Here is a 15,058-nt window from a genome sequence, read left to right as displayed (position 1 = left end):
TTCTCTTTCCCTGAAATTCTTTTCTTCCAGCTGTCCCTCTCCCTGCACTGCCATTGCTTTCTTCTTTTCTGTTCTTAATCTGAGTCCTATGACATTCCCCACAGTCTCATGCCACATACCCTTTAGAATTTTGCGTTGTTTGTTTATTTATCTCTTCTCCACCTCTTTGGAAGATGAGTTCTATGGGAGAGGTGTTTATCTCCATCTATTCAGATGATTACTGAAGGTAACACTTTTACCAAAAAGTGTTCTTGGCTTGTGGGCAGATACAAGGTGGCTTCACACCTGCAACTGATATCTGCTAAAAGTGCCAAAGCATCTGTTGTGCTGGATGGTGGGAAAAGAGGAAAGTTTCCTTTCTCTACACCCAGGGAACAAGCTCATGATAACAAAGAAGCCAGCAAAATGAATTAACACTAAAGACCAATTAATATCTTTTGCAAAGATGTTTGTAAGTTTTCCAGGAGACAGATGCAATGCCTAGAAACAGGGATCCTGTCAACGCTGGAGCTGACAGTTTGCCTGCAGCGGACCCTCCCAGCCCGAGGGGCTTTTAAAATGGATTGTCATGATAGATTCCATCTGGTGAAAATGGAAAGAAAACCATGCAGGTTTTTCATTACAGTCCCCACATTGGCATAGCAGCCAATTGGCAGAGGGTACATTCAAGGTTTCTCATTTTTCTCTCCCTTCTCATAAGCTATGGAAAGTTCTAAATTTTAAAGGACAACAAGGCTATATTTCAGAGGTGACAGAGTGAAATTCTACGCTGTTCTCTCTACCTCAAGCTTAAGTAACTCTTTAACAACTGATTATTCTATAGCTAAAGAAAAGCCCTCAGCTTTGACTAGTTCTGCCACAGGCCCTGGTCTTTCTGGAAGCATAAAGGGAAAAAAATGTGGTTAATATCAGGGAGCACATTTTAATTTTAAAAAATATAGAACAAAAATTTGCAGAGTGTTTTGCTTGAACAGTCTGAATCAGTGTCACCATGACATCATGATAAAAGTACAGATTTCTAGGCTCCATTTCAAATTTATTAAGTCACAGTCTCTGAAATGGAAGCTTTGGGAGGTGAAAATTGGACAAGTTCCCTGGATGATTCTAAATTTTTTAGGTAAGGGTGTGGAAAGAATATTGAAAGTTTCTAGAAAAAATCTTCATTTAAAGATATGCTTCCTTTTAAATTTTTAGATGCTTTATAGAGGATATTATTATTAAAAATTGAATTTAAATCACAGTTCTAAGAATTTAGAGAAGGGTAAAGTGTGAATTTAAAATTACTTTGAGATACATTCCCTAATACTCATAGAGTGAATAAGTTAAAACCATTGCAATTAGGTGGTCTTTCAAGGACTTAAAAAGCCAAAAAAAATCAAACATACTTGCATAAAGTTTATGGATTTGAGGTAAAGTCCTAGAAATGATTGTAGGGAGTAGGTTGTCAACTTATGAAACCAACAGCTTGGAGGCTTTTTGAGTAGTTGAAAATGAATTTAACAGTGAAAATATTTATTGTCCTTTGGCTGAAAATATTATCTGAAATTAATTTGTTTGGCTTGGGAGAAATTTGTGAAATGTATAGTGAATTATGTAGCCAGTTCTTTTTTAGATTTATAATATTTCAAATAAAATCTGCAATACCCTACCTGAGGGGAAAAATGCTTAGTGGCAAGTACTCCTAGCCAAGTCACATTAGATTCCAATAACTTTGCTTTACTTTACAAGAATTCTTTTTTTTTATAAAATGTGTATGCTTGTTCAATTTTCCCTTGGATTTTTCTTTTTCTCTAACAATTCTCTTTAGCCAAATCCCAAGCAGATGTAAGAACAACTTTGACTATGATGGAAAATATACAGAGGTGAGAATAATAAAATCATGTCATTTGGGTACAGATTAAAAAAATTTTTTTTGAAGTATGGTTGAGTTACAATCTGTTCATTTTTAATTTTTTAAAACTTTATTTTATTGTATACAGATGTCTCTATAAACAAAACAATGCTTGAGCTCACTATAAACTTTCAAGTGAATGTGAAGAAACTATTTTGTAGTTTGAGGTGGCAAGGAAAAATATATTTTGAAACTCAATGTTGAGGGACTTCCCTGGTGGTCCAGTGGTTAAAACTTCACCTTCCAATGAAGGAGATGTGAATTTGATCCCTGATCAGGAAGCTAATATCCCACATACCTCTTGGCCAAAATTCCAAAGCATAAAACAGAAATAATATTGTAACAAATTCAATAAAGACTTTTAAAAGGATTCATATAAAAAAAAATCTTGAAAAAAAAAATCTGAAGTCTATCAGTCCTCTTGCTGAAGTGCTAAGTCCAATTTCAGTATGGAAAGACTGCACAGACATTTCTGAAGGCTTCAGACTGTCATCAGAACCTGTGCTATCTCAGGTGGCCCAGTTGATTATGTTTTCCCAGGTATAATTAGAAAGATAAGTTTTTACAAAATTTTAATTGGATAATGGTCTTTCCTTACTGGTTTAGTAATGTAAACCCATCTTCATTAACAGCAATCTCACACCCAAACTCTCTCTCACATGCACAAAAAGACCTTATGCAAGAAATAAGGTCTTCAGAATCAGCTGTGCTCATGTGCTCAGCCACTCAGTCGTGTCTGACTCTCTGAGACCCCATGGACTATAGCTTAGGCTCCTCTGTCCATGGGATTTCCCAGGCAAGAATATTAGTGGGTTGCCATTTTCCTTCTCTAGGGGATCTTCCTGACTCAGGGATCTAACTTGGGTCTCCGGTGTTTCCTTCATTGGCAGAAAAATTCTTTACCACTGAACCACCTGGGAAGCAGTCAAATTCAACAGACACAATTAAAATGACATGCTATATATCATTCCCTAGAATCTTCATAAAGCCAAATTGAGGAAAGATAGCTATTTGATTAGATTTGAGGAAAAGTTTGTATGTTGTGACATTTCCATTATAAAAGGTAAGAACTATCTCAGAGAGGATTTATTCAAGCTTCTCTAATATCCTAGCACACAGTTTGTACTTACTACATACAATTATTTCATAATAGCCTTAAACACAAATTATGGCACAGAGATTTTGAATGGGATTATAACAAATTAGTATTTGGGAGACTGAATAAATAGCAAATAAATGGATGGGAAGGTAGTTTGACATCTCAGTTCTTATGAAATATGGAGTAGACTATCTCTTCTCTATTATTTATATTCTTTATAGCCTTTAGCAACGTAAATGTTAACCCGAGTTGATATTGATCTAAATCTGAAGTACTGTGACATTTTTGGCTTAAAAACATGATTTAGTGGCCACGGAGTCAAAAACTGTCCCCAATATTACTTTCTATTCATAACTTTTACACTTTTTTTTTAATACACAAAACACAGCTTACATTAAGGTCGTTAGATACTGCCAAGAAATTCTAAATTATTTACAAGAAAAGTGGCCAAAGATGATGATCATTTAAAAATCTTTATTCTCCTTGAACTTTCTGTGGCATTGAACATAGATGGAATTTGTAATAAAATTTAAATACATGAAAAATCTTTCTTTTTATTCTTTTCTTTTACACAAGTTATTTTTCCTGCTTTCTCTTTAGTTCATTTAAATGCTACTTCATTTGTATTCTCACCCTGAAAAGAAACAAAATTGCACTACATAAAAATTGTAAAAAACAGCATGATCCTGAGGGGTACAAGATTAGTGATGAGATTTTTTAATGCAAAAAGATAGTTAATAACTTTTCATTTAGACTACTAGCAAGTACCTTTAAAAAAATTGGAAGAAGAGCAAAAGGTATCCATTTCAACCTTTCAAAGCCCAATTGCAATCACTTTATTTCTGCTTCCTTAATTTAGCAGATAGAGGATGAAGAAAGATTGGGTGTATTACCATCAACACAGTTTATTTCTTCAGATTCGATAAATGAAATTCACAGTGGTTTCTGGAATCTCCATTACTATACACTGGCACCAAACATAGAATAACAAACACATATTTTATTTGGTTTAATTCAAGAAAAGTAGGTTTGTGTTACACTTCTTCAGTACTCCAACTATGGCGGTCATACAATAGTACCAAACTTTTTATTTTCTTTTGAAAATCTTAGATAATTTCTTTTTTGATGCTGTAATTAGGAGTGGCATCCTTTTAGTAGAAAAAACTTTTTATCCAAAATTATGAATATGGAAAATGTGAATGTGGTTTCTAGCCAGGAACACGAATGATTATTCCAAAAAGAACATGAAAAGAACATTGTTATACAACATCCTAGCTGCTTTGAAAAGAAGATCTGCCAAAGAAAAAGTCAGGCTTTCAAATGTTGGTTGTGGACAAAATGTATACACATTTTAAGGCTGAATCATTAAAAGAAATTGCTGTATAAAAAGTAAGTGTGTCATTGCCTCTATTTTACTAATGGAAAGGGCCAAGTGAATGACCCAAAGTCAGAACTAGTTAGACATCTGACTCTGGAGCCTGGCTTAGTCAGTATGCTCCAGTTGTCACTGAAATCTGGTGTAAGGTTGAAATCAGTGTTTAGGATCTAATAGTTATATTCTATCTTTTACAAATGTAATTTGGCCTTCCCTGGTGGTGCTAGTGGTAAAGAATCTGCCTGCCAATGCAGGAGACATAAAAGACTTGAGTCCAATCCCTGGATTGGGAAGATCCCTAGAGGAGGGCAAGACAACCCACTCCAGTGTTCTTGCCTGGAGAATCCCATGGACAGAGGAGCCTGGCAGGCTACAGTCCATGGGGTTGCAAAAGTTGGGCGTGACTGAAGTTACTTGGAAGGCACACACAAATATAATTTACCTCCCAGTGAGGAAAATACTACAGCAATGTTTTTATTTGGAACTATTTTACTTTAATATATTTTAAAATTTGAGGAAAATACAAAAAGTTAATTTTCATAGGTAATTTTTGTCTTAAGAATTTTACTATATGCTGACTATGCCAAAGCCTTTGACTATGTGGATCACAATAAACTGTGGAAAATTCTGAAAGAGATGGGAATAGCAGACCACCTGACTTGCCTCTTGAGAAACCTATATGCAGGTCAGGAAGCAACAGTTAGAACTGGACATGGAACAACAGACTGGTTCCAAATAGGGGAAGGAGTACGTCAAGGCTGTATATTGTCACCCTGCTTATTTAACTTATATGCAGAGTACATCATGAGAAACGCTGGGCTGGAAGAGGCACAAGCTGGAATCAAGACTGCCGGGAGAAAAATCAATAACCTCAGATATGCAGATGATACAACCCTTATGGCAGAAACTGAAGAGGAACTAAAATGCCTCTTGATGAAAGTGAAAGAGGAGAGTGAAAAAGTTGGCTTAAAGCTCAACATTCAGAAAACTAAGATTATGGCATCTGGTCCCATCACTTCATGGGAAATAGTTGGGGAAACAGTGGAAACAGTGTCAGACTTTATTTTTTGGGCTCCAAAATCACTGCAGATGGTGACTGCAGCCTTGAAATTAAAAGATGCTTCCTCCAGGAAAGGAAAGTTATGACCAACCTAGATAGTATATTCGAAAGCAGAGACATTACTTTGCCAACAAAGGTCCGTCTAGTCGAGGCCATGGTTTTTCCAGTGGTCATGTATGGATGTGAGAGTTGGACTGTGAAGAAAGCTGAGTGCCATAGAATCGATGCTTTCTAACTGTGGTGTTGGAGAAGACTCTTGAGAGTCCCTTGGACTGCAAGGAGATCCAACCAGTCCATTCTAGAGATCAGTCCTGGGTGTTCTTTGGCAGGACTGATGCTAAAGCTGAAACTCCAGTACTTTGGCCACCTCATGCAAACAGCTGACTCATTGGAAAAGACCCTGATGCTGGGAGGGATTGGGGGCAGGAGTAAAAGGGAATGACAGAGGATGAAATGGCTGGATGACATCACCGACTCAATGGACATGAGTTTGAGTGAACTCCGGGAGTTGGTGATGGACAGGGAGGCCTGGAGTGCTGCAGTTCATGGGGTCGCAAAGAGTCGGACACAACTGAGCGACTGAACTGAACTGAAAGCATTCAGACAAAAAAAAGGAAAAGTCTATACATGGGGAGAAATTAATTGCAATATTCAATCCCAGAGAGTAGTTATACTCAGTAGAACTGAAAATTCCTCCTGAGATAAATGATAAATATGCTAATTATTTATATTATTAAATATTTTTAACCAAGTCTCTCAATGGAGAGAAAAGTTAAGAATTAAATGCTTAAATATCAAGGGGACTAGTAGTTGAAAATTATTCTATTAGGGAGTGAAAATTAGACTATAAAGGCTATGAGAACTATTGGCCGAATTTAATTTCTCTTCCTCATCACATAAGCATCCATAGAACACCTATGATATATCAGCACAATGAAGTTAGTCAATGGGGGAAAAAGGTGGAAAAGGAATTGCCTGTCATCAAGTAAGGTGGAGGCTAAAAGACAGGGAGAGAAACAACCACAAATTGTTTTGACTGGGATTGAGTGGGTAATTAGTTTCTCACAGGAACATGTACTTATTTCTAAAGGTGTGGTATAGGAAATACTGATGCCTTCATAGAGGAAGTGATGCTGTGTTTGAGTGTGTGTTCTACATATAGATGGGTGGTATGGGGATTTCTGGTTCAGGAAGTATCATGAGCAAAGCTTGGACAGAAGATGTAATAGTAAACTGAGAAAACTGCAAAAATCTGGATAAGACTACAGCAGAGAGCTTGTGGATGCACGTTTGGGGAACCCATGAAGATAGAGTCCTAGAGTAAGCAAGGGACAATCAATAGAGAAGGTTCCTGTGCAGAAAAATGTCTAGTATTGTAGGTACTTTTAATCATGCAATTATATTCCCGGCTAAAAGATAGTAACTTTTTAATCTGGAAGACAGTGACCTGCAAAAATGGGACATATCCCCTGTATAGTTACTGAAAATGACACATCACCTGAGGGTACTGCTGCTGCTGCTGCTGCTGCTAAGTCGCTTCAGTTGTGTCCGACTCTGTGCAACCCCATAGATGGCAGCCCACCAGGCTCCCCCGTCCCTGGGATTCTCCAGGCAAGAACACTGGAGTGCCATTGCCTTCTCTGCACCTGAGGGTAAGGATTTGAAAAAACACATAGCTTTGGAGAAATATCTGTTTAGGTCTTCTGTCCATTTTTTGATGGGGTTTTGTTTTTTGATATTGAGCTGCATGAACTGCTTTTATATTTTGGAGATTAATCCATTGTCAGTTGCTTCATTTGTAACTATTTGCTCCCATTCTGAAGGCTGTCTGTTCATCCCATTTATAGTTTTTTTTGCTATGCAAAAACAGATGCAGAGAACAGACGTGGACATGGCAGGGCAGGGGAGGGGAGGCAGTGGGGTGAATTGGGAGACTGACGTTGACATATATACATTACCATCTGCAAAACAGATAGCCAGTGGGAACCTGCTGTATAGTGCCAGGAGCTCAGCTTGGTGTTTTGTGATGACCTAGATGGATGGGATGGTGGGAAGGAAGGTCCAAGAGAGAGGGGATATATGTATACATACAGGTGATTCACTTCATTGTCCAGCAGAAACTAACACAATTGTAAAGCAATTATACTTCAATGAAAAAAAAACACATATAGTTATTGTCATAGGAAAGTATGAAGGACATGAAACAGGAAGGGAAAAATGGCTGCTTCTAAAGACCCATGAAATCACTGGACAAGAGACAAACTGCAAGCTCAACTCCCAAAATTCTCAGTTCAAGTTTTGGGCTTGAAATACAGGGGCTTTATAAAATTACTTTTTAATTATTTCTTTCCATTGGAGGATGAGAGGACTCATATATTTTAATGCACTGTTCATCTTGCCTCTTTATAAAGAGTTAGAACACTGATCTGGAAACAAGGCTGCCCAAGAATTGGCATGGGGATTAGACAATGAGATATGGATGAAAATGACTGCTTGGGATTCCCAGCCCCACTGAACTTCCTTTGTTTGCTGAAAGAAGCCCACACCCCTTGATTTGTAAAGCAATTCTTTCCTTTTAGAAGACGCTACTTCTTCCTCAACTCAAAGGAATAACTTTTAAGAGGGATTTCATTCTTTTCATGCCCCATTCCCCTTGGCCTGTATATGATTCCCACCTCTAATAAGGGAGAACAACAGGGTATCAATTAGAAAGTGTAATCTTGGGATGGAAATACTATTCTAAAAGAACCACAGGAATTGCCTAATATTGACTAAATATTGGAAAAGATGAATAGATTCTGAGGGTATTCAACCAAGGAGAATGATAATATTAGATCAAGCTGAATTTAGCAATAAGAGTGTACTTTCAGAGCCTGGATTCACTAACATAGTTTAAGCACCTGGGGGTCTGTTAGTTTGCTGAAATATTTACCACAAAGTGGAACTCAATGGAAGCATATATTGAATGAAATTGATTCCTTGGTATAGTGTAGAAGCACAAAATCAAAATTTTCACAAAGTGGAATTCTTATATGTTAAAATGGATTTTCATCATGAATAATCCACCCATTCATTTTCATCAAGACATATATTAGAGATGGGAATACCAAGGTCTTTAGAAGATTTTAGTGATACCCACGGGTTGATGGTGGAAAGCATAGCAATGAAAATTGATGGCATGATATTAGTGAGGAAGGGTAAATTTGGTGTGGAAGAGATAACGTAGTGTCATTTAACTACCAATGAGTAAAATACATTTTTCATTAATAAATATCAGGATCAGAAATACAAAGTACAAATTCAGAACATCTGATCCAAAAAGAACTTAATAGTCAGTTGAAATTTAGATTTTCAGAAATGAAAGAGATATGAAGTCCTCTAGGGAGCTATTTGATTTGTGAAATGTAATGTATGGGTGAGTCCCTTCACTTTTCACCTGAAATTATAACAATGTTTTTAATTGGCCATACCCCAATACAATGGAGAAGGAAATGGCAAGCCACTCCAGTACTCTTGCCTGGGAAATCCCAGGGATAAAGGAGCCCGGTGGGCTACAGTACCTGGGGTCACAAAGAGTTGGGCATGACTGAGCGACTAACACATAACATCTCAATACGAAACATTTTTGGGGTTAAAAAATAAAAAGAAAAAAGAAAACCCCACAGAACTGTTATTCAGAGGCTGGGGTAAGCCATTATGACATATAATATGGAATTTCTGCCCTCCATTGAATTTTTAAAGTTTAGTTAAATCATGGATCTAGAGCTACCAGAATCCTTTCCCTTCTACACGGGATTTCTCCACCAAGGGATCACACTGGAGTCTTCTGCATTACAGATGGGTTCTTTATCATCTGAGCTACCAGGGAAGTCTCATGAGAAAGCGTCTTAAATAAATACTATAAGTACTTTGCACCAATATCTCAAGTGTGTGCTCCTGTTTTTTTTTAATATTTCTTTTTATTTATTGATTTGTCTGCACCAGGTCTTAGTTGCAGCACACAAGATCTTTAGTTCTAGCATGTGAATTCTCAGATGTGGCACTTAGCATCTAGTACCCCAACTAGGGAGCAAACCCAGGCCCCCTGCAATGCGAGTGCTGGGTCTTAACCACTGGACCACCAGGGAAGATCCCAACTATTTTTTTTTAAGCCTAGTATTCCCCTTAAAGAACCAGAGGTCATGACAATGTAACTGTGCCCCACGGAGTGCGTCTCAGTTAGCTCAGTGTAAAGAATCCGCCTGCCAATGCAGGATATGCAGGATACTCAGGTTTAACCCCTGGGTCGGGAAGATCCTCTGGAGGAGGAAATGGAAACCCACTCCAGTATTCTCGCCTGGAGAATCTTCTGGTCAGAGGGGCCTTGCAGGCTATAGTCCATGGGATCTCAAAGAGTCAAACATGATTTAACAACTGGGTATGCACACACACACATGCCCTGTGGAAGACACCATGGTTTTGAAACACAACTAATGCCCAGGGACACAGGACACTTTTGCAATCCACTAGGGAGGGTTTTTTGATGTTAAAATGACAAATGGAAAATCTACCCTCATCCAGCCCATATGCTCCCCATATTTTTTCCCCAGTTCTTATAGAGCTGGAATAGATGAACTCAAAAAATGAAGGATTTCTCACATTCGTCTGTAATCCATAAAAAAGGAGCATTTTGATTGGAAATACCAAGTTGAAAACTGCAGAGTCTTCTAGTTCTACAAAAACATTAAGTTAATAACTGTGATGCATCAGTGAAAATCAGAAATATCAGTGCCATCTTTAATGACTTAAAAGTGCAGGGTTAATGATTCTCAGCAGATTTTCATTTGTGTTTAGTAGTGGAAGGATAGTTTGAGAGGATAAAAATGGATTTTCCAAAGTTTAATTAGATGGCAACTTCTGTTGCAACTGCTGTTCCATATGGGGTCCAAATCATTATAGTTCTTAGTACTTTGTATAAAGCAACTGATCTGAATCATGTCTTTCTCCTCTTTTCCAATAAACAAAATTACTAGAAGCAGTCTGTTTTCTTTCACCAGGCAGGAACAGTAATATAATTTTGCTATACTGTTTCTGGATTATGTTAACTCCTTAGCTTTGTACCGCATTATAGTCTGCAGAAATACCATCTCACGGAACATTATGTGATACAACCTAGAGGGTAAACTTTATTAGCTAGATACATTAATTAGACATGTGAATGCCAGAGCATTAGAGACAAATATAATGGAAGAGGAGAGAGTTGTCAAGTCACTGATTTATTATAAAGGTGAAGAGGTCTAAGGAATGTTGAGCTATCTCTCTAGAGGGAGGACAGTTTGCACTATGTCCTCGGTGAGCACTAGGAACATGAACAGTCTCTTTAAATTCCGGAGGCCACATGTTACTGCATGTGAGTCTGGTGCTGAAAACCTGTAAGATTTGAGTTTGTCCCATGACAAGAGAAGGCTCTCCAGACAACTGAGGTCACAGTGATCCTGCTTACTATCACTCATCAAATTAAATGATGTTTAAATGGTGTACAGCAGGTCAGGTTGCTATATGTAGTGTGTGGTAAGGCTTAATAAGAAAATTAACCTCTTAGATTTCCAAAGCAAGGATATGCTTATATTTAGCAAGTAATTATTAATCTTTTGGAGAAGGCAATGGCAACCCACTCCAGTACTTTTGACTGGAAAACCCCATGGATGGAGGAGTCTGGTAGGCTGCAGTCCATGGGGTCACTGAGTCGGACACGACTGAGTGACTTCAATTTCACTTTCACTATTAATCTTTTAAGAGCAATAGTCTCTTCTGAAGGGAAGGGAAAACAATAATTGATGTTAACTACTCATAAATCTAGTATTATCCTATCTCTCTAGCCTAAGCTGAATTGCTCTGTAGTGCTGATTCAGCAAATGCATGATATAAATGAAAATGGGGCGAAATAGGTCCTAGTCTTGTGGCGGGATCTTGCCGTCTCTTCCTGTCAGTCCCGCTTATGGCCTCACAGGGGCTTTCTCTATGACCAGCTGTCTGAGAAGGGTATAAATAAAATTGTAATTGACATCATATGACATGCAGGAACCAATTAAGAGCATGATGCTGCAACAGTATAGGTCTGATTGGGATGCCCTGAAAGGGCAGTTTGATAAGAAGCTGAAGAGAACAAGAATACATATGACTCAATTGATCTCCTCAACATGCTGAAGACATTAATGAGTATAGTTCTCACTATTCTGATGCAATGCTTTCTTGTAAGAGATTTCTTCCAAAATGCTTTGGAGGTGAGCTTTAAATGAATTGTCTCTCAAGTTGCTCACTTCCTGTTATCTTAGTATTCTTTGAAGGTCGCTAGTGCTAAGGTGGAACATTGTAGGAACAGAGCAGCTGGAGGAGGACAATTCTAGAACCGAGTGGTTCTGGATAGCTGGTAACAGAGCTCACCCAAGAATCACAGAGATACTTTTATTTTTATTTTTTAAATTAGGTTTTTTAAAGTCTTCCTGTAGAGTCTTGGAAGAACCAGCACCAGAGAGAGTGATAAATCTCAAAGTTGAATCACAACATAAATAGCTTATAAGTGACAGAGTTTGCTACTAGTTTCAGATAAACTTTGGAGAGCATAGCCTCAGGATGCTTCATATACAAAGGCTAAACTATACATGGAAGGTTATTTGCTATCTAGTCACAACTGAAAAAATGCATATTAGCAGTATTAATAAAAATCAAAGTTATGAAAAGTACACTAAAAATAAGCATTGACTTTTTCAATTTGTTCCCAACGTGTGTGTGTGTGGTATATATAAAAGTGAGAGGGAGACAGAATACCTGAGCATCAGCTAACAATGTTATTGATTCTCATAGATATTCTAATAAGATTATTAGTACCTCCTCTTAAGTATAAGTTCAGCAAAGCACCATCAAATATATCAGGGACGTTTCCAATATGAAATACTGCTATAGGTCAAGATAAGAAAGAAAAAGATATGAAGGGAAATAAAGTTCTTGGAGTGAGTGAGCAAAAAAAAAAAAATTCAAAATGCTATCAAAACCTTGTAGTTTTAAATTTTGTTTTGAACAAGATAAGAGAAGATAGTTAAGCACAGAAGAGAAAATAATGCTTTAGGAAGGGAACAAACAGATAAAAAATTTCCAAAGTAAATACATGGCATATGATATAGAAATTTTAAAGAAGCCAAAACTCTGTTAGAAAGCATAAAAACTTTTAGAAAATGGAAATATTAATAGAAGAGATCAAAGATAGTGAAAGAGAGACTTAGACAAAATACCTGAGCATTAGCTGACAAATGCTATTGATTTTCATCGATCTTCTAATAAGACTATTACATTTGAAGCTCCAGTACTCTGGCCAGCTGATACAAAGGGCCAGTTCATTACGAAAAGACCCTGATGTGGGGAAAGACTGAAGGCAAAAGGAGAAGCGGGCAACAGAGGATGAGATGGTTGGATGGCATCAGCAACTCAATGGACATGAACTTGAAAAAATTCTCAGAGATAGTGAAGGACAGGGAAAGTCTGGAGTGCTGCAGTCCATGGGGTCGCAAAGAGTCAGACATGATTTAGCAACTGAACAACAACAACAAAAATAAAAGATTTAGACAATGTAACCAGGAATGCACTATCTAAGACTCACAAAGAGAAAATAGGAAAAAAATTGATGGACCATATGAATGTGAATTTCCAGATTGAAAGGGCTCCCTGAGTAACAGTGAATGAGTGAAATACACTCTCTCAAGACATATTGCTGTAAAGTTGTAAAAGTTCAGAAACTGAAGACGAAAGGAAAATCTCAAAAGTTGAAAGCAAAAAAAAAAAAAAAGGAGTCACATTCTGAAGACTGAAAATTACAATTTTATTAACCTCTTCCATCTCAACTCCAGAAGCAACAAGAAAATTGTTTTCTTGAGTATCCTCAAAATTTGTAAGGAACATTATTTCAAATTAAAATTGCATCTAGTCAAAATACCAGTTAAGTGGGGTGGGGTGTGGGAAGGTGGGGGACTGAGTAAATACATTTATAAATGTGAATTCACACACACACACAGAGTGAGAGAGAAGTAACTCAGGTGCACAAAAAAGCGATCAGAGGCTATGTTCCCTCAATGTTCTGGAGTTAACCACGAAAGGAACAGAACACACGATTCAGAAAGTAACAAGGGATCTAACCCAAGAGATGGGTGAAGGAACTCCAGGACCACAACAATCTCACTATCTCAGAAAAAAGAGTTCTATTATTCAAAAGAGCTTCCCAGGTGACGCTAGTGGTAAAGAACCTGCCTGCCAATTAGGAGACGTAAGACGCGGGTTCGATCTATTTCTTATTCATAAATGTACTTTAAAAGACTGCACTTTGGCAGAGACAGTTAATTTTGGTGTTAGTTTTCTTTCTTTCTTTTTTCAATATTTTTTATTTACAGTGTTGTATTACTTTCAGAAGTACAGCAAAGTGATTCAGTTATACATATATACATGTATCTATTCTTTCTCAGATTATTTCCCATTATAGGTTATCACTATAGGTTATTACAAGATATTGAATTTGCATTAATTTGACACAGGTTAGCTTGGACTTCTCTGGTGGCTAAAAGTAAAAAGAATCTGCCTGGAATGCAGGAGACCCAGGTTTGATCCCTGGGTTGGTCAGATCTCCTGGAGAAAGGAATGGCTACCTACTCCAGTATTCTTGTCTGGAGAATTCCATAGACTGAGGAGCCTGATGGGCATTAGTTTTGACACAGGTTAACTTAGTTAACATTTGAAGGTATCTTATAATGGAGACTCATTTCATGAATTTTAAAAATGTTTAGTGCAAAATAAAAGCCTTTATGTAAGACACAATTGAACTGAACTTATTTTCATTAAACTGAATACCTCTTGTAGGTTGTAGTGGAAGACTCCTATAGCCCTCATTAACCATGAGACCACTGAAATGTGCCATAAATAACCTAAAAAATAGTATTTGCCAAATTTGCTTAGGTTGGTTTACAACAGCAAGCAAACTAGATTAAAGTAGGAAGATATAGTATTCCAGGAGAAATATCTCCCAGCAGGAAAAAAGTGAACTCAGTATTTCTGATTTTATTTATGAATACATTTACCATGTTCTAAATGCTTTAAAAACAGTAGCTCTTTCAATTTTCATAGTAACCCTATGAGGGGGTATTTGTACTCTGATTATTTGCATTATTATTATTATCCAAAATTTACAGATGAGAAGACCAAGGCAAAGACAAATAGTTGCTCAATTTTTCATAACTAGTAAACAAGAGAGATTCATTTAAATCCAAGTAGATCTGATTTAACCAGCACACTATGTTACCCCCACCCCTTGGGTGCAGAAAACTTCCAAAGTGGTTTTATAATTTGGTTTTGGAAAGTATTATTGAAATAGTTTTATATGTATTGTTGTTTAGTCTCTAAGTCGTATATGACTCTTTTGCAGCCCAGTGGACTGAGCCTTCCAGCTTCTCTGTCCCGGGATTTCCCTGGCAAGAATACTGGAGTGGATTACCATTTCCTTCTCCAAGAGATCTCCTTGACCTAAGGCTTGAACCCATGTCTCCTGCATTGGCAGGTGGGTTTTTACAACTGACCACCAGGAAAGCCCTTTGAATGTATAGAGAACACTATAAG

This window comes from Capra hircus, chromosome 5 (assembly GCF_001704415.2).
Source record: "Capra hircus breed San Clemente chromosome 5, ASM170441v1, whole genome shotgun sequence".
In the NCBI taxonomy this organism is placed as follows: domain Eukaryota; kingdom Metazoa; phylum Chordata; class Mammalia; order Artiodactyla; family Bovidae; genus Capra; species Capra hircus.
Note: the sequence above shows the minus strand (reverse complement) of the source record.